This window comes from Bactrocera oleae, chromosome 5, assembly GCF_042242935.1.
Source record: "Bactrocera oleae isolate idBacOlea1 chromosome 5, idBacOlea1, whole genome shotgun sequence".
In the NCBI taxonomy this organism is placed as follows: Eukaryota; Metazoa; Arthropoda; class Insecta; order Diptera; family Tephritidae; genus Bactrocera; species Bactrocera oleae.
In genome coordinates, this window is record NC_091539.1 from 33,336,995 (window position 1) to 33,356,935 (window position 19,941).

Genomic DNA, 19,941 nt, shown 5'->3' on the forward strand with positions numbered 1-19,941 from the left:
TTCGCAGAAAATGTCTTTTTCTGTAAAAATCATGCATTAATGCCAAAAATAGATAAAATCGAGTCAATGCTACCTATATCTCCTATGGCTTAATACCGTATATATTGGACCATGAGTAAGATATCTTAACAAAATTAACTGAACGTATATTATTGGATATACTATAGTTTAATGCGGAAAATATGTGAATATAAAATATACAGTTACCCACGAACTCAGCCCTTCCTTAATTTTTAACAATAATTTTAGATTTTATCTTTTTCATGAAATTTGAATTTTGATCAACCGAAACGTCCCACCTACAAACACATACATATACACATATACGATTTTCCGCTGCGGAGCAGAAAGATGCTTTATTCGACAGTTCCCGAGCGTTGTAAGTTGCCAAGTTGCCAGCTCAATTCAATGCGGCAAATGCACACAATGGCGGCTAACAGCTTGAGTATGCCGAGCAGGCGGCGTAAGTACACAAGTTGTCACCGAGTGAGTCTATTATTGGTATGTCGTATGGATATAAGTTGTGGCGATGTATGTATGTGGGTGTGCGAGTGTGTGGCGCAGAACGTATTAACGATTCGAGGCAATTGAATTGAAGCAATTGGCCGCAATCAAGCAGCGTTTTCATACGCACGTGAGCGTACAAGCTGCCACTAGTGCTGACACAGTTGTTGTTGTTGCTATTATTGGCGTTACGTTTGCGACAGCAGTCACAACACAGCGCCCCGCTTTCCACATTTCGATATATTTGTGCACAGGTATGTATGGCAGGTAAAATAATGTTTACCACATTTTAAACAGTGGCGCGGCTGTGTGTATGTGTGCTATTAAAGAAAAATGTATATTGCTCAATGTTGTTGTCATTGAAGGCGTTTGAGTTGAGATTGCTGCTGTTGCTGTTGCAGTCACCACTGTGGCTGACATTCGCTAGTGGCACGTCTACAACGCGTTTGGTGGTTTGTGCAGCAAACGATCGAATACCATCAAACCAACTGTTTCTCTGACTGCCTGCCTTAGTGATTGCTGCGCGCGCACAGTTGCCTACGTGCTTGCTGCTGTCTCAAACTCGGCTATTATTTTCAGTATTTGCTTGATTGGTGGCAACATACACACACTTTCACATACATATATCAACACTAACACGGATACACATATACAGATATATAGACAGTCAATAAGATGTTGGCAGCCATAATTGGACGGATCAGTGTTGGCGCTTTCGCGGTCGATGACAAACTCCACGCTTAGCGCGCCGTTGCAGCCTGCGTGCCTTTCAAGAAATACTCGTAAACAGTTGGAGCGACTTGTAGTTATAGTTAGATTGGCGCTCAAAGACGTTGTTAGTTTCCACAGCGAAATAGACAGCACCGATACCGTAAATACGCCGCTTTATTGTAGTAATTTTGTTGTTGTACATTATTTTTGGAATGAAAGTAGTTGTTGTGTTTTCGATTATTTTTACTTATGGACTTGGCAATGATCGACTAGACCGCCTATTAGTTGGTGAAATGGGCCACGCGGGGTTGAGGGGGGGCGACACAAAAGAGCGCAGTGAACGCGTTGAACTGAATGGAATCAATTGCTTTTTGCTGGCTTCATTGAAATAGTGAAATTCGGCAAACAACAATAAAACAAACAAAAAATAGAAATATCAAAAAACTAGAGGAGAAAAACTGAAAAAACTCGCACATCATTGTTAAAAAGTGATAGTCGTAAATAAAGAACAACAAATCGCTGTGCCAAAGAAAAACACGGAAAATTAAGAAAAAAAAATTAATTGGCAAAAGGTCTCACTGTCATTGCCAGCGTGCAAAAAGTTTCGCGAAAAATCTTAAGGAAATTGACATCCATTTTCGAAAAAAGAAAAACAATAATAAAGTAGAAACACGAAAGTGACAGTGCCAAAATAACTGTGTGCTCTACGGTGCCAAATATGTGTAAATATTTTCGCATGAACTTTACAAATTGAGAAAGTATAAAAATAAAAGAATAATTAATAAAAATGATATACACGAAATATAAAATTAATAATAATAAAAATGTTAATCTGAGACAAAAAATACTGAAAAAAAAAATTATTGTTTATAATTTATTACCTATAAAAAATATTAAAATCTTTAAGAATTTAAAAATGCTGAAATAGTGTAAAAAATTATATTTGATACAGAAAACTAACTATTAAAAAATAAAATAATAATCATTTTAAAAAAGATTCTGGATCGGATGCCATCATGTAACGAACTCATCAACCTTGATTCCTTTCTTCTATCAAGAACCTGTTGGAACCACTATTTTTTTTTTCCTCACTATAATTTGCTAAATTATCCGAAAATTTATCCAGATAATTGCGGATTGGTTTAACTTCGTACTCATATTTGCTCCTAAAGTCTGAACATTTCTCAGCATATTTTGCACAATTTCTTCGTAATTTGCTGCTTTATGGTTACCTAAGAAATTTTCGACTATCAACACAAAATTTTGTCAAGCTTCCATTTCCGGAACAGTTTTTAAAAAATATGTATCATGTATTAATAATTGCTCTATTTAAGGACCCTTAAATATTCCACCTTTCAACTTTTCCTTACTAAGCTTTGGAAACTTTCTACAAATGTAATTAAAACAATAATGGCTTTATCATTCCCAACGCTATCACGTATTAAAACATTCGTTGTTTTTCAGAAAATAGCTTGGAAAAATGTCATTTAAATATAAATAAAGTTATTTAATACAATTTAAACAAAATTAAACAAATTTTAAATGATCAATAAATTTTTTTAAATATTTATCAAACTAGAAGATGAAATAAAATAAAATTTAAAAAATATATTATAATTAAATTAAAATTATCAAAGCCTAAAATATACCATTTATTTTACTATAGTTTATATTTTTTTAGAAATAGAAGTAATAACAAATTAATATAACTCAACAAATACCCTAAAACATATAGAAATGCCAAAAAATATGTAATTTAAAGTAGATAAATATGCCATCAATTTAAAAATGACTTTAAAAAATTGTAATAAAAATATTATAAATAAACTTATAAAGAGGCTAATCTGAAATATTAGCTTTTACACCAGTAAATGGACATTATAAAAAAAAACATATATTCAACAAGTTATAAATAAAACGAAAATAAGACTAAAAAAAATTAAACTATAAATTTAATTTTTACGAAAAAACATACATATACAAAAACGAATATAATTATGAATTTTACATAAATTAAAAAAAATATAACCATCTTAAAAAAAATTAGCAATAGTGAAATATTTTGATTTTATTTTAAATAACTACATTACTTGAAGTTAAAATAATTATTCAAAATATATTTCCACTGTAATACTCCAATATCGAAGTTGCTGGTAGCCATTGCACAATCATTTATTTAAATTAATTACTTATAATAAATAATTTCACTTTTATTTAATCATTAAATAAAAAGATATTTTATTAATATGTCATTTATTGCTATTTCCGCTGTAAGTCACTATAAAATCCACTTAAAGAGTAATTTATGGCTATCAAAGTGAGTATTAATAATAATTTTCGCACACATATGTACGAGTATATACTCATTTATATGTGCATTTGTTTATATGTCTGTATATACCATAAATTACATATATGCAAAACAACTTAAACACCTTCATGGCTTCATTGCCTCGTCTTCCATGCGATTTATTAGGAGCTTAACAAGAAATATTGTGAGCTCAGTTTTCGCAACGCTTGCATCGGGACACACACACACATATATACGCGAACGCATGCCAACAGAAGCACATACAAGTTGACAAAGCCATATGCAAATGCAACGCTGCAATTACTTTTTTATATATTTTGTCACCAGACCTGTTCTACAACAGCATCATCAACGCCATTAAAATCCCATTACACACACCAACGCACACACCACTCCTCCGTTGCGCCTGTTGCTGTTGTTGTTGCTGACGAAATACATTACGAAATTAAAAACTTTTTACGCTTTTAAATTATTCAAAAACTAGATTTGTTGTTTGATTAGCTCATTATTGGCCAATACCGACCGTGTCATAGTTATTCATTTGCGTTTGAGCGTTTGCTTGACGCAGAATTTGGTCTTGATGAAGCTGTTTTCGACTCAGTTTTCTTTTATTGCTATTATTTTTAGTATAATGATAAACCGTTGGAGTTGCTTCTTTGGTGTGATTTTTTAGTATCCTATTTCTTCGATCTGTATGTATCGGTTTTATTTGAGTGCTCGTGTGTGTGTGTGTTGTGAGTTTCAAGGTCGAAATAAAAATTAAAAAACTTTTTACATATGACACACATAGGTACGCGTGTATAGGCTTTGCTATTTTTAACTTGCGTAAGCTTGTTATGGCTCAGGATGCTCCGTTGAATTTATTTGCACGTAAGCATGGGGCGATTTTCCATGGAGACAGTTAACAATAATATAAATATTTCAGATATTCAATAAAAAAATCAAATTTCAATTATATCAAAAATAAAAAGTTATATATTATCCGCATTCAATTGACTTAAGAAGCATACCTAGCGTGAAATTTAAAAAAAAAAATCTAATTTTTATACTCTTGCAACATGTTACTACATACTACTATATAGTTATGTTATGCGGTTTGAATTTCTTTAAAAAGTGAGCCTAGCTTCTCCTCTTATTCGGTTTAATATGAATATCTCTCAAACAATTCACCCAAATTTGCACAGGACAAATCCTTTTAACAGTTCGTACGACAGCGTGAAAGTGTATGAAATCGGATGATAACCTCGCCCACCTCCTATATAACGGTTTTGTTAAAAAATAATTGAAGTACGCTAAATCAGTAAATAAAACCGCCAGAGACATTAAAATTTACATCCGGGATGGTACAGAAGAGCTTTATAGGAGTTGGTGTCAACATTAGACAATGGGCGTTGCACCGCTCAGCTTTGAGTGAACTCGCATGTCTCCTGATTTACACGACCAATATCAACCAAATTTGGGAGCTAACATAATCCTTTTCAATCGTATGTCACAGTGCGACAATGGGCGAAATCGGGCTACAACCACGCCTACTTGCCATATAACATAAATTTAAATTCCATCTGGTTCCTTTACTTTCCAGAATACAAATCAGTCTAAAAATTGTCAAAATCGGGCCATAACTGTTCAAGGTCCCATATACCGAAAATATTAACTCCAGTACCTATGGCTGAATTTTAACCGAAAATATCGGCCAATGTCTTGAAAATGATTAAGATGATGAGACGAGTTGAATTCCGAGTGACTGTCTGTCTGTCCGTCTACAGAAAATATTAAAGAATCGACGAATGAACTTTAATAGTGGTGTTTATTTTCCACAGTATTCACTGCAAGCTCGTTATATATATTAAAACGATGCACATATTTACCAACTCATGATAATACTCCAAATATACTAAATCTATAAATGTGGTTCATATGTAAGTATGTATTATACGAGTATATACATATGCAGGAAAGCTTGGCTGGTATTAACAGCCATTACGTATGTTATACCTATACATCAATTTTAGTGAATGATATTATTTTATTGCGTTTTCACTAATCCCCGTTACGTGTGCATGATGCTTCAAGTACACATATATATGAATATTTAACCTTGGCATTGGACCATGAGCTCTATAATAGTCCAATTATTATAATGACACACACATATGTATTTTAAAATTTTGTGTGGAGCATTAAGAAGAGTATTGACTTTCATTCCATAGATGGCGTTTGCTGTCTTTGCACGAGTTCACGGCTAATTTTGAAATTATATTTACCGTGACGGATTCATTTCAGATAATCGTTTATAAAAATTCATACTCGAATTGTATGATACTTATTATGGAGCACTCTACTGTAGATATATGTACATATACCTGGGACTATATAGGCGTACAAGAATTTGAGTTCATATGAGTATACCGGTTTTGTGCATCATTGCTAATTTATATTATAACGTAGCAAATAATGACGATTATAAAAATTTTTAAAGTTTCGGAAATTGGATCTTGAGAATTTTTAGTACGATCTTATTTATTTTCAGTACTCAATTATTATCTATACTTAAAAATCCAATTAGTAGATTACAAGGTAATAATTATTGAAGCTTTATATTTCATAACCGCGATCGGAATAAATATTACTTGCAGAGAACTTACCTATTCTATGTAAGCCACTTCGGTTAGGCTTGCCTTCATGCTTAATACATATGCTGCTCCTGTTTCTGAGATTCATGATCTCAGAAAGTTACTGTAAAATATTATTAAAAAAAAAAAAAAAAAACATGATAACTTTGGCTGCACAGAAGCTATAATATCATTCACAGGTGCCTTTCCTATAGCATAAAAGTGTATGAAAAGATATTACCTTAATTTTGATCGGCCAGTGTGTATGGCACCTATAAGCTATATTAGTCCGATCTAAACAATCGGAGATTATACCGTTACCTTGGATAATAATCCAGGCCGAACTTCGTGAACATATCTTGTCAAATGAAAAAGTTTTCCATGGAAGGTCTTGATTTTGATCGGTCAGTTTGTATGTCAGCTATATTTTATACTAGTCCGATATTTCTTCGGAGATTGCACCGGTCATTACTTTGGATCATAATAACTTCCAAATTTCGTGAAGATATCTTGTCAAATAGAAAAGCTTTTCATACTAGGATATGTATTTGGTAGTTCAGTTTGTATGGCAGCTTGGCATATATCGGCGGTTCCGGCAAACGAAGGAAAAGGAGGTGTTCTTTGAGGGAAAAGGAGGTGTGCAAAATTTCTGATCGATATCTAAAAACTGAGGGACTAGTTCGCGTATATACAGTCAAACGGACATAGCTAAATCGATTCAGCTCGTCACTGTGATTATTTTTTACGAAAAATGAATTCAATATACATATTGTACCATATATCAATAGCAACTTTTCTAACATCGATTACGGTCCAAAATACGTGATTTGGACTTCAATCGCTGATCTCGTAATTAAGTTTTGATAAGTGAAAATATAAAAATTCAATGAATGTCGAGAAAGCAATGTAATGACGAATATTCGAATTATAAAATATAAAAAAGCATGTATTTTTTTGGAAATGAGTTATCAGATACAACAATGCTTCTGTCAAATCTCAAAATGATATTTGACCTTGCTTGTGTTGGTCTTGAAATATTTGTTATAAAGTTGGTTTTCGTTTAGTTTCAAGTTGCAGGTCGCTGGTTTCGATCTTCTTAAAGTTCTTCAATCGCTTTTATGGTGATGGTAGACTATTAGGCGTACCACGCAAAAACAATTTAGCAGAATTGGAAGTATCGTATTAATATCTCGATCTCCGTTTAGGTATATCGTATGCCGATCTTACCTTATCATTTTAGACAAATTATTAATATTTCGTGGAAGAACGATCATTGTGTTGCTAAATGGTATATCAGGACTTAGGCAATAGTTCCTATATTCCTTAAGGAACTTGTGATAACAACTATATTCTGAAATAGTCAAGAAATAACCATGTTTATTTATCTATTGAAGCTCAGTTTTACAGATATTTGTCTAAAGTTAAAATTTGGGAATTTATTTTTGTGTTTGGTCTATAACTATATTCGTGCGGATTTTTCCAACATTTGAACATTTATTTAAGAGAAGCGTATACAATATTATTATTCAAAGTATTGCCCATTTAAAATTATAAAATGTCCCTTCTTTTTTAGCAATTTGTGCACTCCATTTCCAGCCGCTGGTTTCCAAATCGCAGCAATTTTTAACCGGTCTTGCAACAAGAAGCCGAGCAATGTCATGATGGAAAATTAATGTCTCGTGTCTTGTCGTGAATTCCGGGCGTTTTTCGGCAATGCCTTGCTTCAATTTGATATTTTGTTTCCCATTAATGGTTTCACCTGGTTATAGAAGCTCATAATACAGCACAACCTTCTGATCATAAAATAAAGAGCATTACCTTAGCTCATGGCTATTCGGCTTTACCGTTGATTTGTCCTAGCCTTACTTTAGCCCGATGTCCTCAGTCCGCAAATACTCCCTCCATTAACCAATGGTTCCTGAATGAGAATACAGTCAGGCTATTCTGTCGCCATGCTGATACTTAGGGTTAGAGAAGCAAATTTTCTGTGGTGGAGAATAATTTGATGAAGACGCATTAACTATTGTCTTACCGGCGTCTTCTTGAGAGTCTATCTGCAAGCTCAGATCAGGAGGAACACTCACCTTGCTCAATGCTTTCGAGGTCACTCGAGGGATCCATAAAATCTCTCGGTTTCACCCATCTCATTTTTCGCGGCGGGGTCTTTGAAGGTTTTGCAGAATCTGTATCCCTCGGTTGGCAGATTTAGTTTGTAGGCTCCGATGAGCTGCATTATCTGGTCTGGCTGCGATGGCGTAGCCGGGATTCATACCTTTACCCTAGTTTGGGATGGGATATTCTTCAACCGCGACCAGCCTTGCTCTGGGGTAAGCGTCCCCAACCTTGGTTATTGCGGCCTTATATAGCACGACCGATCGCTTGTCCCTGGTACCATCCGACATCCGTTCATGATAATCTCCCCAAGAAGCTGCTCAATTGTCGAAACTACCGATATCGGAAGACTATAACATATAGCGGTCATAAAAACTAATCGATTTAACTCAACTGCTTGTATAAATAAGTTTTTTAATTGACAAGATATCTTTCCGAAATTTGTATGAATTATCGATCGAGATTTTGACATCTTCTTAGGGACTAGTGCCATATATTTACGGACAGACGGATGGACAGACGCATACACAGCAATTTTGTAGTGCATGAGACACTAAACTCTTTTAACCACAATTAATTTAACTTATGGTAAATAATATGTTTAAAAATCTTATTTCAGTGAAAAGTCTTTTATAAAGAGTGAGTACAGAACTTCAAAGTAGCACTCCTTTCTGGCAAGTTTCTTTAATGCTGCAAAATATCAGCAAAGTAGGTTCAGAGCTTCGTTGTTCGTATGTTTAAAATCTTTCGAATTTAATTTCCCAATATCAATGCATCCATCATTTATCATAACTGCATTCTAGAGTGATAAAACTAAAAACTTGATTGGTCGAGTATTGGATAATTGCCAACCGCTTCTTGATGAATTGTCAACGCGATTTTAATGACAAACTTGACAGTAAATAATTTCTCAAAAATCGGCTTTGCGCACACACACTCGCAACATATGTTCACGGCGTTCGGCAAAAATGCAGCAGTGGCGGCAATTTTGAGTTCAAACGAGTATGGTGGCCAAAAGGTGGCACCAACAACAGCAACAACAACCAAGACCACGACTGACACCAAGTAGAAAATGTTGTTCACCTTTAGGCAACACCGGTTGGGCCGGTAGCCTGTGAAGGGGCTGATGAAACAAACAAGCGGTTTTTACACGTCAAATGCACACACACACAAATACACTTTAGTTTCGGTTACACATATTTCTTTGCATATATGTATGTATTTTTTTTTTTGTACATGCATAATATCAACCAAATGCGAGTGTGCATAATGTGATTATGCTAATAAGCGCGAGTGTATAAACATTTGCATTTTTTAGTAACACTATGTACACACACACACATTTAAACGTAACTAATTATACATTAATGCTGATGTGAGTGTGTGTGTATGTAATTAAGTGAGTTGTAGGTTTTCAGTTGGATTTGATTGCGTTAGACATATGGTTTGGCGATAATTGAGTGGCAGCTCAGCATGGCAGGCTGTGGTCGGTTACCTGTCTGGGCGCGCATCCCCTCATATGGGCGTCTGTCTGTCGCTATGTCGCTGCCATGTTTTGCATTAATTTCATTGTTTAACGTTATGTTCGATGGTATAGCATAAATGCTATTTAAATTAATCAGTAAATGTGCATTAAGTGCTGGCATTTTTTGTCTATTTCTCTGAATAATTTCCGTTAATTGTTGTTGTACTTGGGTATTAAGCATGTACTTGCGGTTGAACGAAAACAAAGCACACAATTAAAATAACTAAACGTTTGTTCAGTAAATGCATTTTCATTAAACTTTCAAATCTCGTCTGAGCATAATTGATGGCGCATCGTTCAAAAATCTGCCAAAACCTTAAAAAACTTAAAAAAAACTTCAAAATAGAAACAAAAACAACGCTATGCTGAAAGTAATTGTACATCAAATTTGAATAATTTTCTATGTGACGACATGTTTAAACATTTATTGCACAACTTCCTGAAGTTGACGGCCGAACAAATAAGGTCCCCCGCCACCAATCGACATACACAAAGTCACTAAATCTGTAACAAAACAAAAAAATAAAAAAACAGCGCTGGCACAATAAATAAATATCAAATTAAATATATAAATTACATAAAGAAAAGTGAAGTATTGTACATTGAACCAAAATATTTACCTTTAAATATCAAATGAAATTGAATTAAAATCAAATCAGAATCATACTTTTTTGATGCTGCGAAAGTAAAAAAACAAAAATAAAGCAAATTGCATTTAAATTTAATTAAAATACATTAAATGTAAATGTACTAAATAAATTTAAAATTGCTAATATGAACTGAAATAAATTTGATAACAAGTAATAAAGAACTACAAAGAAAATTAAATAATAGAATAAATTAATAAATGCAGCGAAACGTTGAATTGTATTAGTTATTTCAAAATATATTTATGTAACAATTATATATTTATATAACTAGGTAAATTTATGTATTCATTTAGCGTTCAAACCACTTTTAAGTTTATGGCTTCGCTCTCTTTTTGTTATGCGTCGTCACATTGTCTGATAAATGACGAGAATTACAATACAAGACTTTAGGGGCACACCGATTTTAGGAAATTAAAAAAAAAAATACTGTTCAACAGTCTTACAATTTTAAGGGTTTATATAAACATATTTGAAAAATTTATAACCAAATTTTTGAAGGAAGCAATTTGTAATTACACGCGATCTCCGACGGCACTAAAAAAATGGTCCTCCGCTGCTGCAGGCCTTCTCCGTTGATAAAATCGAAAACAAAAAGTAAGGTAGGACTAAGTTGGGGTGGAATTGAATTTTTTATATTTTTGCAACTTGCAAGGATCAAAGCAAAGAAAATACCCTCAGGTTTTAGGAAAACTTTATATTAAAAAATGTTACGAAACAATTGAACATTCATTATTGGACGAAATCGTCAATGGATTACAATCATATTTGTATTTGATTAAGTCATATTATAGGTCATATACTCACTTAGTTTTATCACTATATTTTACTTCGCGTCTGCTAAATTGTATTAAAATCATATTTAAATGATATTTATGGGATATAAACTCATCTAAAGAATCTGAATTTAATATAATGAGTTGATGTAAAAACGTCAAGTAGAGGATCGCAATTTCCTATTTTAGGGATACAAGTTTTGGACAAAATCGTAAATTGTATAAATATATTACTTACACATTGAAAGACATGTTCGGCGTATGGTTTGTTAGAACAACGAAATTCAATATACAAGTTGGTAGTATTTGGGAGTAGGGTATCCGTAGACTAAATTCGCATATTTTCGGCATTAACAATATATATATAGGTAAAGTAAAAAGTTCGTCCGTTTTTTATTGATTTTTCAAAAGATGATAACTTTGTGTACATTTGTCCGATTTAAGTCAAATATGCGCCGTTTTGTTCGTAAACTTGTTGCCAACAAGATGCCAACTTCATTATACTCCTCTCGTAGAAGACTGCGTTCCTATTGCCAAAAAACTCGGAGAGCCAATTTTGACAGGCCTCTCTTGAGGCCAACTTCTCACCATTAAGCGCGTTCGCTATGGACAGGGAAAGATGGTAATCACTTGGTGCCAGGTCCGGACTATAAGGTGGGTGCATTAGAACCTCCCATCCGAGCTCCAGGAGCTTCTGGCGAGTCACCAAAGACGTGTGTGGCCTGGCGTTGTCCTGATGGAACACAATTCGGCCTCTGTTGATCAAAGATGGCCTCTTCTGGATGAGTGCTGCCTTCAAGCGGTCCAGTTGTTGGCAGTAGAGGGCCGAATTGAGCGTTTGGCCATAGGGGAGCAGCTCGCAGTAGATGATTCCTTGCCCATCCCACCAAACACACAGCAAAACCTTCCTGGCCGTCAATCCGGTCTTGTCCACCGTCTGGGCCGCTTCCCCGAGCTTTGACCACGACCGTTTGCGCTCGATATTGTCGTAAGTGACCCATTTTTCATTGCCAGTCACAATCCGCTTCAGAAACGGATCGATTTTGTTGCGATTCAGCAGCGATTCGCAGATGGAAATTCGGTCCATCATGTTTTTTGCGTTAGCTCGTGTGGCACCCAAACATCGCGCTTCTTTTTGAATCCAAGGTTATGCAAATGGTTCCACACGGTTTTCTGGCTTATCTTTATTTCCTCAGCAATTAAATAAGTGCTCACGTGACGGTCTGTTTCCACTATTTCCATGATTTTATCGCAATTTTCGACGGCGAATTTTCTCTTTGCTGGTGTCCATCTTTGACGAGCGCTCACAACGTACTGAGTCATTCAATCGAAAAACTGTCAAAGACAAACTTTTAGCGCGAATAAACACGTTTTCAGCGCCGTATAGTATGACATGATGCGACGCGTAACACTAATACTATGGACAATAACGCCATCTCTTAAATAAAAACCGAACGAACTTTTTACTTGACCAATATTATAAATATTATACTTTAAACTATAGTATATCCAATTAACCGTGCGGTTAATTTTGCTAAGGTATCTTACATATTGACTGATATATATTGCATAAGACCAACCGGAATTATGAAAATCTTGTACTAGGTATATGAGAGATTGGGGGAATTCTTTATATTATTAACAGAAAGTGACTCTCTCCGAATTGAAATAATATATCTCACAAATTAACCGTTATGTTAGCACCAGGCACTGGGGTCCCTATATGCTGTTGCTGGGGGCTTGTACAGTTATGGTCCGATTTTGACAATTTTTGTAAGATTTCGCCTATTTCATCCATTTTCACACTGTCCGAGGAAGTGTCAAAAATATTTATTCTGTGCAAATTTGGGTTATATAGCTTGAATGGTTTAGGAGATATGCCTCTCCCCAATACAATCTTCTGTACCAAATTACAAATTTACGAGTATATCTTAATTTAGTCCTTAGTTATGGCGTTTTCGATTAATGCCCATCTGCAATTTTTACTCAAGTTGCAGCTTGCACGGAGAGACAGACAGGCATCCGGATTTCAACTCAACTCGTCTTCCTGATCATTTATATATACATCGTCCGATCTATACAATTACTTCGGAGATAGAATTATTGCTTTAAATAATATTCCATTCCAAATTTCGTCAAATAAAAAAGTTTCCCATACAAGTACTTGATTCCGATTGTTCAGTGTGTATGACAGCTTTATGCTAAATGATAAATGAGCTGCTTCTTAGTGAGAAAGGGACATTTGCTAAATTTCAGATCGATAGCTTAAAACTGACTAGTTTGTATATATACAGACAGACGGACAGACATACAGCTCCTCATGCTGATCATTTAAGTATACAGTTTATAGGGTCTCAGATGTTTCCTTCAGGGTGTTACAAACTTTGCGGCAAACTTAATATACCCTGTTCAGGGTATAATCAACCGAACGAACGGGATGCGGGCGAAGAAAAGTAGAAAGCAATTTTTTACGTTTTCGGTACCAAATTTACATTAGGTTCTGCCGCTACAACAATATTCTTACATTAAGTTGAAAATTACACATAGTTCTGTAAAGATACTATTTCAGACCCAATTCGATATATAAGATATTATTTTTTACTGGATGTTCAGAGATCACTAACATATATTCGAAAAATAGGGCTAGAGAAAGATTTTGGCCGATAAAACACTTTGAATCTTAAAGAACATATTTACTTAATTTCGTTAATATATTTCACATATAAATCGATTGATAATCAAAATTCTGTCTCATTAAACTAAAATATACTCAAGAAAACATTTCGACACAATTTGATTCAGATAAAGCAAACATAGACAGATATATTGGGCTAGAAGAAGGAAAATCATTATTCCAGTATACCGAGGGTCTAGAAGTTGAATTGAACCAAGTTGAACCATTTTTGGTATTCCATATAAGATTTATCATAAGATTATATATATATATATAAATATACTTATATATATATATGTACATATGTATGTAAATACAATTGATAAATTCAATCATCAGATGGAGATGCCAAAATTCGGTTTCTGGGGTTTAGAGAAAAATATTAACCGATTTTGCTGCCTTAACACAGAATCACGCTATGTTAAGCGGTAACATATTTAGGTAGTTTAATTAAGATGGATCATTATAAATGATATAGGAATCGAAGTATTTTTTTTGTGATATATGGGGCCGAGGGCACTTAAAGACAAATTTATTTCGTTTTTGTAAGATTGTCATTCTATTCATTTTGATAATATAAAACCCTTGATTATTTAATAGTTAATTTAATAGATTAGTACTTAGTTGTATAAAATAGTAACAAATTAATCAGATAATAATTAACAATTAAATTAACACAAACACAAACGTCAAATAAATTTAATAGATTAAATAAATTAAAACTATATAAAAGAGCTTTAAAACATGAAAATAGCATCTGATAACAACAACTATAAAATATGCTAGAGTCATAAATTTCAATTCGTTTTGATCCCACCCACTCAATTACCGTTACGCAGCTTAAGTTGTACTACATGACTTACTTACTTCTTTCAGTGTACACTTGACTTAAAAGTCATTGATTTTTGAATTTTTCTCCATTTTATTTTAATTTTTTATTTCTTAATTGTTATTATTTCCTTCATATCTTTGTTGTCTCGGCGGCCAATGGTTGCTTGAGCGTACGTGTTCGGTGTGCTTAAAGTAACTTATTCCACGAATTGCGTTAACTCTTGCATAATAATTGGGAGCGATAAATTTCATTTGTATTACTCGCACCGTGTAATCAAGATGATTCTTTGCGTTTTCAATTGCGTCAAAATGCCACCAAAACTATGGTGGAACAGCAATGCTACCAACATGACAGTCATCACAGACTTCCACTCCGCTACGACTGACATTCGCCCATTTGGCACAACAACACAAAGGCAACGGACTCGTACTTGTTAAAAGCATTGCCAATAAAAAGTACAACAACTCGTTTTTTTAATTTCTTGTCTTTTGTTTTATTTTCGTATTCAAGTGCGTTGCACAGCGCTTTTACCCTTTCTTTCATTGTACTTATTTGAAATATTTTTTTCCTTTTAATTGTAAATTGCTTACAACAAACATTGCCGGTGCCGGGAGTTGTTGGCTTTAAAGTACTCACGTTATTCGCCGCTGCGGCAGCCACACCTTTTTAACAAATATTTGAAAATTCGAAAAAAAAAATTTCCGTGCTGACGAATTTGTCATTTGTATTAGTTACGTAAGAGTCATATTATTAAAAAATATGTATATTTATATATACTTTTACAATACGTTCAAAACTTAAAGTTTTTGTTTTCCATAGTGTTGGTAGCGGTTATTAGGAAAGATGTTGTAATTATAGAAAGCACATTGTTTTGTTACAGCTGACGTTTATTCCATACCCAATATCCTGAGTTGTCTATTATAGCCTGGCATATTCCACAGGAAGCGACCTCCAGGTATGTTGGAGTAGCCAAATCAAACCTTTTGTTGACGTTAAATGTTTTCTTGATGTATTGGCTTTCATTGAAGCCGGAACATTCTTTATTGGGTGGGCGTCTGGTGATTGTGATGGCCAATTTGACGTAACAATAGGATTTTCTTATTTCCATTGGGTATAAAGTGCTCCTATGTTTCAGATCATTATCTTTCTGCGGTATCCAATCATGGTTATTTTTGCCGTAAAGCAATTAAGCTGACTTCAGTTAAGCTATCATCAGTAATACTGTCGATGTCACAGTTCTTGGCTTGGAGCTTAAACTCCCGTTCGATAGACCCATGTGTGTTTCAAATTTTTTTGCAGATATTTCTAATATTTCGTATAAATAAATTGACTTTAAGGAAATGGGAGAATCAATTCTAAATTATGATATTCACCATTTCTTCCTATATGCTAGCGAAATCTCGATTTATAATATTAGAAATTTTTGTAGTTAAAAAAAACTGTTATTTTATGAAAACTCTAAAATTGAAAAGTATTTATAGTATTTTTATTTCTTAAAAAAATCACAAATAATTCTTAAGTCTAATGAGGAAAACGTTATTATTTATGGATCTGGTGACATAGATTGTTCGTAAGTTTAGACTGTAAGCCTTAGAGTGAGAGGAGTATGACATTTTGAATTGATCTCACCTAGAAGGTTCCTTATTACTTGTCTTGAGCTGAGCGAGTGTAAAGCGCTGTGTCCTTTTCCTTAGTAACTTGTCGCATATTCTAAAAATTTAAATCTACTTCGTGTTTACTCGTTTTCTCTGTTACTCTCCACCTTAATTACACTAAATACTTTAACAATTCTTAATATTTTACTTTTTTCGGACAAGATGTTCTAGCTGGCGTTGCCACTAAAAATATTTCGTTCAACTAAGATATCTTTATAAGCTTGGATATTATAACTCATAGATTTTTCTATAGTATGCCTATATACGTCATCCAATAAATGTAAATAATAAGGTCTAGTAAAAATAAATCCATTATTTTTGATGTCAAATATTTACCGTTTAGTTCCATAACTTCTCGCCATTTTGAAGATAATTTCATAAAGCCACCATCAAAAAAACCCTCGTCTTATTAGCAAAAAACTGGAAAAATTTCTTGACGCAAATTTTTCAAAAGCAAAATTATTTTCCACAGACAAGAACATATAGTAATCACTTGGTGGTAGGCCCGGACTATAAGATGGATGCATAAAATCTCTCAACCAAGCTTCCGGTGCTTCTGGCATGTCACTATGCTGTTGTCCTGATGGAACAACAATTCCTTTCCTATTGGCTTCTTTAGACGATTGCTTTCATTAGATTCCTTCATATTAGGTGATTCTCTGCCAATCCAAACAAACACATAGAAAACATTTCTAACCATCAATACTGGTTTGGCTATCGTTTGCGACGGTTCACTTCCGCATCTGAAATTAATTGATTTTGATTCAGTAACGCCTCGCATATGAAAATTCGGTCCATGAGCTTTTTTGCGTTAATTCATGTGGAACCCATAAATCGAGCTTCTTTTTATATTCAGCCTTCACGTGATCTAACAATATTGAGTCGGACAATGACAAAACTGGCTGAAAAGTTTATTCATTACGAAATCTTATCTTTCTAATGCCATTTAGCGTAACTCGATCACAATTACACGAAGCGACATACGGATTACTAAAGGCATCTATTGGAGAAATAATGGATTTCTTTTTAGTGGACCTTATATTTTCCGTTAGCACCCTAAACACCTTTTCGTGTAATTTACTGCCACACGTAAATAAAGTTAACTGCTAAAATCCAATATTCATAGATAATATGATTACCATGCATTACCAAAAATAGTATTTATTGGAAATTTGTAATTTAATGTGATTACTCCAACAGTCACTCAGGCCAAACCAATTATTAGCACCCAAGTGGTCTTCATTATAGTAGTATTTTACAAATTAGTACTTCGGTGCAAAAATAAATGTGTTAATTAATTATCTTTGCAAATTGTAAAATTATGAATAAAGAATGAAGATTTTATTAAATGTTTTTGTCCGGTTTCATGGTCATATTACTTTTGTGTGCGAAATAATTTATATCTTTTGTGTTATAAGAGGTTTGTTTGTCGGTTAGAATTCACGTTACGATCTTCAGCTTTCCTCCAAAATTTATGCAAACCGAATAATCCCGTTTTTTACCACGATTTTGTCAAATCAGTTCCACCAAATCACCAACATATCAACCCACGTTATTACTTCCACATATGTATAAACAGATGTGCGTTAGGGTGCACCATTTTGTTCGGAATTGAAGTTTATTAATTAAATCGAGGAATTTGAAAATTATGCTTCTGATTTTAAAGGAAATATAACTGTTTGGCAAATATATTATATTTCAAGAGCATTGCCTTTGGATGGTATAGTTATGGAAATTGATAATATTGTATTACCTTACTTTTTTATCTCCGCTCAGTTTGAAACAAAAGCAAGCAAAATTTTGAGTTGTTTTCATCGATTACAATTTCGAAATATGTATTACTGCAGTTTTGATTTATTCGGAATGAGCTATAAATTTCTTTTAACTGCTATAGTGTATACCTTTGTACTATACAGGTAATACAAAATACTGAACTTGTTATTTTAAAATTATTTTTGAAATTAGTATATTATAGCGTTTTGAAGTTTGATGTTTTAAATCAGGCTATACTCAGATCTTCCTTAAGAGAATTAGTCACTCTCTTATACGTACGTACCAATTACGTATGGGAAATTCGCAGAGGTGTCAATTAAGAGAAATTTAACCAGCTGTCACGTATATTTGAATATTTATATAAGTCCAGGAGTAAATTTTGAAAGGCCATGACAATATTGAATACGAGTCCAGTTTCAGCTTTTGTCAATTATATAAATGCTATGAAGTATCCGAAGTATTTGCAGGTTTTTGCTGATGTTGGCAACCCTATAATATATTAAAAAATGCATTTGTAAAGTGGTGTGGTTTTTGAGTTAGAGATAAATGATTAAAGTATAAGCCATATGTATATTTTACTTGAAGAAAAAATCGCAGCACCCTAATGTGCATGCCTATTGACTGCTCGCATTACCATCAAAAACCAACTTGTTTACTTCCCTAACAGCTAATGGGGTAAGCGTTGTCTTATTGTTGTCGGCTTATTATTATAATTATTTCTGTTTTATATTTTATTTAACTGTCTTTGTTTTTGATTTTAATTTTTTCGCTTAAATTTATGGATGTATTATTTGCTTCTGTTGGCTGTGTGATTAACAGTTTCGGTGCCGTTGGGTTTACATTTACGGAACCGGATTCGTTTGTATAAGCAGTTAGTTTTAAATGAAAACACAAAAACAAAAAAAATATGTGTATAAAAATGCCATAAAACTGCAATAATGTAACTAATCTTACCTCATATGTGATTGTCACTAAGTGTGAGCGTATGTGTGTGAGTGAGTCGTCTTTGTTTATAAATAACTTGGAAAGGAATGTGGTTGCATATATTAAATAGCAAATGCGGTGTTGCATCTTACTGCACACACATACACACGAGGCTGCCATTGCATTTAATTTCGCGTGAAAAAAGCTCAAGCCCATGCAATCGCAGCTGATTTCAAAGCATGGAAATTCGAATGAAAAATTAAGTAGCGCGCCGCAGGCGAGTTGCGAGCTTTTAACCTATATTGTTTTTGTTACTTTGGTGAATATTGTCGACACACAAAAGTGTGTAGATTTATGAGCCTGTTGGCCAGCTTACCAGTTCACAGCTGAGTGACCAGTTAAATCATCTAAAATAATTACAACAAATCAGGGTATAGCCAATCACGCTTCAAACGCCACTTATGCGCAGTCAATTCAATATTTGTTTTTTATACACCGAACGGGGTTGGTGGTTTGCCCCGAAGTTTTTGACTCCCAGAGGGTTACGAGACTCTATAATATATAAATATAAATGATCACGGTGAGGAGCTGAGTAGATTTATCCGATTTAGTTCGTTTTTCTGTATATACGAGAACATGTCCCTCAGTTTTTGAGATAACGATCTGAAATTTTGCAAACGTCCATTTTTTCCCCTATACCATATAGCAGAGATACAAACTGGACGATTAAAATTAAGTTAAAGTGTAAAAAGCTTTTATTAGATGACAAGGTTTATTGCTCACGGCAAGGCTACAATTTCCGCAAAAACTATACCACTATACCATATATAGTGGTTTTTCTACAACTTTATGCTATAAAAATGCACTTGTAAAGGGTATGATAGC

At 33.8% G+C, this 19,941-nt stretch overlaps 1 protein-coding gene and 1 long non-coding RNA gene across 3 annotated transcripts in view; one reads left to right on the forward strand and one right to left on the reverse strand.

Moving 5' to 3' along the window:
- Positions 1 to 1,258: 1,258 nt before the first annotated feature.
- Positions 1,259 to 19,941, forward strand: part of LOC106618277 (proteoglycan 4) — a 48,375-nt gene continuing 29,692 nt past the window's right edge. Inside the window, exon 1 of the mRNA XM_036371772.2 lies at positions 1,259 to 1,375. The gene's annotated coding sequence lies outside the window, so the exon portion shown is untranslated. The remainder of the gene's footprint in view (positions 1,376 to 19,941) is intronic.
- Positions 7,574 to 10,459, reverse strand: LOC138857369 (uncharacterized). Of its 2 annotated transcripts, none has more exons than XR_011396437.1 (4): positions 10,396 to 10,459; positions 8,223 to 10,279; positions 7,983 to 8,123; positions 7,574 to 7,897 (listed from the first exon to the last, which is right to left on the reverse strand). It is a non-coding gene; the product is annotated as an uncharacterized lncRNA (long non-coding RNA). The 2 variants fall into 2 exon arrangements; XR_011396436.1 differs by having other exon boundaries at positions 7,957 to 8,123.